Source organism: Lepidochelys kempii, chromosome 14 (assembly GCF_965140265.1).
Source record: "Lepidochelys kempii isolate rLepKem1 chromosome 14, rLepKem1.hap2, whole genome shotgun sequence".
In the NCBI taxonomy this organism is placed as follows: Eukaryota; Metazoa; Chordata; order Testudines; family Cheloniidae; genus Lepidochelys; species Lepidochelys kempii.
Genome location: NC_133269.1, coordinates 43,620,206 through 43,625,288, shown reverse-complemented (window position 1 = coordinate 43,625,288; position 5,083 = coordinate 43,620,206). Strand labels below are relative to the sequence as shown.

The following is a 5,083-nucleotide window of genomic DNA, read 5'->3' as shown; positions in this document are numbered from 1 at the left end:
ACCAGGACACCGTAGCCAGTAATGGCCGGTCTAATGTCCTATACAGAGGTAACACCACCCCCCTACTCCGGGATTCCCCTGCTTTTGCATTAGTGCTCTTAGCCACAGCACTGCATTGGGAATTCATGCTCGGTTGGCTTCTTTAGAGCGTCACGGCTTTCCAGGATACAGCCTCCCATCTTAACAGTTTCCCCCGATCTAACCCGCTGGACCCCACTTTTTTCCCAGAGCTGGGAACAGAACTCAAGTGTCCTGACTCCCACTTTCACTCACTGTAACCAGTTAATCTTGCCTAGCGCTTTCTCCAAAAGGCTTAGCAATCATTAACCACTGAATCCATTCATGTTGATTCCTGGCAAGAAATTAACACACCTGCGGGAGTGCCCGGTTCACATGTCAGAGCTTTGTAAACATGGGAGTGAGTTCCCATGAGCCTCAAACACCGCCAGTTTCCATGGAAGAAGCAATAAACCTCCAGCTTGATTTTACAGAGGGGTGACCATGAAGTCCTCGGCCTTGAGAGAATGGGCTAAAAGGGGAATGGGCGCGGCTGGCCCTGTCTCCTCCTGCCATGTCCCATATTGCACCCAATACAGCCCAGCTTGGATCGACAGCTTCAGTGTTCAGCAAAAAAAAAAAACGAGGAGTACTTGTGGCACCTTAGAGACTAACAAATTTATTTGGGCATAAACTTTTGTGAGCTAAAACCCACTCCATCAGATGCATGCAGTGGAAAATACAGTAGGAAGATCTATAGACACAGAGAACATGAAACAATGGGTGTTGCCATGCCCACTATAACATTGCTCGTTACAATTGGCCCAGTGGCTACTCTGCCCCAACCTGGCCCCCTGTGGGGAGATCTAGGCCCACCCCCGTGCCCAGGAGATGGCAGCTGGGGTACAGGTTGCAGCCAGCAGGAGGGAGGCGTCAACCACCTGGAGGGGGGCGAAGGGAAGGAGAAGAAACTGAGCCGGCTGGATGTACAGCTGGGCTGGGACCAGGAGCCTGTGGGGAATGCCCAGCGGTGCTGGGGGCACTGCAGAGTAGCCTGGGTGAGGCCAGGCAGGGGCTCAGGTGGGCACAGGACTAGGTGGCCAGGGCTAGGAAGGCGCCCAATGCTGCACTGATCAACACGGACCTGTCCCCCGTGAAGGGTCTGTGTGGACAGGAGACTGCAGGGAGGATCCCACACTCCCATCCAGTGCCCTTCATCAGCTCTCACAGCACTTTACTAGGGAGGGCAGAGACATTATCCCCATTTTAGAGGGGAAACTGAGGCAGAGGGCCCTACTGGTCCCCCATACATGAGGAGGGGTTTGAGAGGAATGTGGCTCTAATGGAGACCTGCGTGCAGGGGGGTTGACTGTGTATATGGGGGGAATTGGGCTGGGCGGGGGGGGGCTGACCTGTGCACAGAATGAGGGCACCACCCAGTGGTCAGGGCTTTTATTGCACCTTCCCCCCCACCCCCCCCATTCGTTCCTGGCTGTCTCCGGCTCCTGGTGGCAGAACTGCAGTTGGCCTCCGGGTCTCCCTAGGCTCCTGCCAGCTGGGTCCAGAGAGCCTAGGAGAGAAGGCAGGTGTGTTAGTGGCCGGGGGGGAAGAGCCCTGCAGACCCCAGGCTTTGCCCTGGTGGAGGGGAGCTGGATGCAACAGTGTTATGGGGGTGCCCGGGAGGAGCCCCAGAGGCAGCAACTTTGCTCTGCTGTGGGGGGTGGGAAGGATCGGATCCCCAGTAAGCAGCGCGGGCAGGGGTGCCCTAAGTGTTACTGAACAGATTCCATTCCCCCGAGCCAGCCAGTCCCCTGCCTGGGGGTCCGAGCCAGTGCCCCCTAGAGGGGAAAGGGCCCATGCCCCATTTCCCCACCCTCCTGAGCCGGCCAGTCCCCAGTCCTGGATGTGTTGGAATAAAGACACCTGAACCGCTCCGACTGCGGCTACCCCGTCGGTAACTCTTCATTCCGGTTCATCTGCCTCCGGTTCTTACGCACCCGAACACGGGGGGTCCAGGCACGCCTTCGTGGGAGGGCACCGTGTGCGACCGCGGCAGCATCCCCTGCCCCACCCCAGTCCGGAGCAGCATGCATTTCAAGGTCACAAAGTTTTAGCTATCCATTGCCTTGGTTTAACATACCAGACAAAGTTGCTCGCCGCTGTGAACCGGCGACCAATGCTGCTCTCGTATTCCTACTGCCCCGTCTGCTTCCTGGGAGTTCAGCACCCATGCAGCAGGGTCTGCGGCAGCGTCCTCTCCGCTGCGTTCCACCCCAGAGGTGGCTGCATTTCAGCAGCAGGGTGAGTGACCCCCGCCCCCACCCCTTGCGAGGCAGGCTGGCACCATGCAGGTTTGGCGCGAGGAATCGGTTTCCCTGGAACGCAGTGCCTCGTCATCATGGGAACTCCTTGCCGAGGGCACCCTGCAGAGACGTCAGCGAGCCTGCTGCAGAAAAGGGGAGACATGCTGAATAAAAGGGGTACAAATAGGGCGAGGCCCCATGCCCCAATTCCCCACCCCTGAGCTAGCCGGGCCTTGCAGGGGAAGTGTAGGAAGTGAAGATACAGGACCAACACAGGAAGCAGCTGTCCCGTCACTCTACTTTCAGTGCTTTGCCTCCGGTTCTTACGTGCCCACACGGTGCAGAGTATGAGCACGCCTTTGTGGGAGGCTCCTGCATGGGTTCCTGCCCCATCCCCCTGGGGCATGGAGACCGAGATGGGACCCAGGCGTCCGGGAGGGCAGTGCAGGCCGCTCGCCCCTAGGGGATCAGAGACCAGGATAGGGAAGGGGATCCAAGGAGGACAGGGAAGGGGACCCCAGCGCCGCGGGGGGGTGGAACTGAATGAGAAACCCCTCAGTCTCACTCCTTGAGAACTACAACTCCCAGCATGCCACGGGAAAGCTGGGGATTAACCCTTTGGTCACCCTCACCTCGGTGAGAGACAGGCGGCCCGCAATTCCCAGCCACCGGAAGTCAGAACGTTCAAGGACACTGGGTGAAAACGGAACCCAGGAGTCCTGGCGCACCCCTGCCTGTACCCTGACTCCCCTCCCAGAGCCAGGGAGAGAACCCAGGAGTCCTGGCTCCCAGCCCCCCCGCCCCGTTCTCACCACTAGACCCCACTGCCTTGGGGTACAGACCCGTGTGGAGCCGGCCGCTGGCGATGGCAGGTGTCTCCGGCCGGCCCCTCGGCTGGATGAGCTGGAGATCGCTGGGTCCCGGCTCCCGGGGCGGGATCCTGGGGGAACCGGATGGGGGTGTACGCGCTATCTCAGAGTGAGAAAAGTGATTAGTTTCTCTATGGTTAATTACAGAGAGGAGCCGCGGGGGGGATGAGGGGGGGGGGCGGAGAAGCCCAGGGCTGGGCTAGCAGGGGGCTGTGGGTCGGGAGCGAGGGGCACCGGCAGGGCTGGGGGGGGGGGGGGGTAATGTATACCAGAGGCACCCCCAGCCCGCGGGGACCCCCAGCCCTCGGGGACCCCCGTCACTGCCCTTTGGCCCCCAGTCAGCACATGGGACAGTGCGGGTGGGTTGAGGTGACAGGGGCTTACCCCAGAGCACACCCCATGGGGCATCCCTGTCCCGGTGTGTCTCTCTTTCACACACACACACACACACAACCAGGAGCACTTACCCAGATGGCCTCACTCACACACCCCCCCCCCCGTCTGTAAACATCTGCACACAGCCCCAGCCCAGAGACAACACCCTGATCCGCGCACACAACCCCACTGCTCACACACATCCCCTCACCCTCCTGCACAACCCACCGCCAACTACAGCCCCAGCGACACAGGGGTCCCGACCCACAGCACACGACCACAGACACAGCGCCCACAAATACAGACGTGTGTACACCACACCTCACAGCCGTAACCTGCAGCCATTCAGATATACAACCAGAGACATGCTCACGTACGGATGCGCAATACACAATCAGACATACCATACATAACGGCAGCCACACAACACACCTGCAGAGGCACAAACCCATCCCTAAGCCCAAGGACACGCACACTTCTCCGCCCCTGCCAACACAACCCACTCACCCCTAACCACAGCCCCACGCGGATCTGACAGCCCCCCCCCCCACACAATCCTACGCCTCGCACCTCTACGCACCACCGCAACCCTGAACCCCCGGCACTGCAGGGATTTCTCCGCCCTGGTTGCGCCAAAACGCACAATTGTGGGGAGTCAACACACCCCTTCATCCGAATGGCTGAACCAGGCCCACCCGCAACACACCTCGCTGAGGAGACCTTACCTAGTCTGCCAGCAAAGTGCGACCCAGCTGCCGGTGTGGGTGTGGGGGGGTGTGTGTACTTGTGCGTTCACCACCCCCACCCAGCACTGTCTTTGTACGCAGCGCAATCTGACACAAACCTGCACCCCTCTTCACACCACACCCAGCCAGCCACGTGCGTGCAAGACCGGAGGCTGGGGACAGGGCCTTATCTCCGCCCCCCCGCGCCTCGTGCACTGCACAACAACACAACACAACACACACGCTTATCCGCACTGGGACCCTCTGCCTGGAGCCCTGACTCGGGGCGGGGGCGCTCACCTGGAACCAGGACGAGTCCCGGCGCCGGCCAGGGCGGGGGGGGGGTCTCCTCGTTGCGCGCCTGTGCAGCGCCTAGCACAATCCGAATCTAGCTCCCACCCCGCTCCCGCTCAGGGCGACGCTCCCGTCCCCGTCCCCCGGCTCCCCGCTGCCAGGCCCGAGCCGGGGCCCCCTGCCCCGGGCCAGGATGCCGGCGGATCCTCCCGGCCCCCCGCCCGGGCGCCCCAGGAGCCGGCTCCATGGCGGTCCGCGCCGCCCAGCATGCCGGGAGCGCGCGAGCGCCAACAGCAGGCAGGACCTTCTCCTCCCATTGGCTGTCTGCCCCGGCCTTCTGATTGGCCGGCAGGAGGGGGCAGGCTGTGATTGGGGGACCTGCGGCTGGAGGGGCTCCGCCCCCCCTGCCCCGGGCTCTGGCAGGAGCTGGGCTGGTCGGTGCGTGGGAAGCGGGGAAATGCAAAGGGACGTGACACCCCATAGAGAGAGCAGCCCGCTGGGGACCAGGGCAGGGGGAGAG

At 61.6% G+C, this 5,083-nt stretch overlaps 1 long non-coding RNA gene across 4 annotated transcripts; it reads right to left on the bottom strand.

Annotated features, from left to right (window-relative positions):
• Positions 1–656: 656 nt before the first annotated feature.
• LOC140897768 (uncharacterized) lies at positions 657–4,846 on the bottom strand. 4 transcript variants are annotated; one of them, XR_012154804.1, is made up of 4 exons: positions 4,570–4,846; positions 3,113–3,240; positions 2,138–2,443; positions 657–1,567 (listed from the first exon to the last, which is right to left on the bottom strand). It is a non-coding gene; the product is annotated as an uncharacterized lncRNA (long non-coding RNA). The 4 variants fall into 4 exon arrangements; XR_012154807.1 differs by having other exon boundaries at positions 2,138–2,440; XR_012154805.1 differs by having other exon boundaries at positions 3,143–3,240.
• Positions 4,847–5,083: the final 237 nt, after the last annotated feature.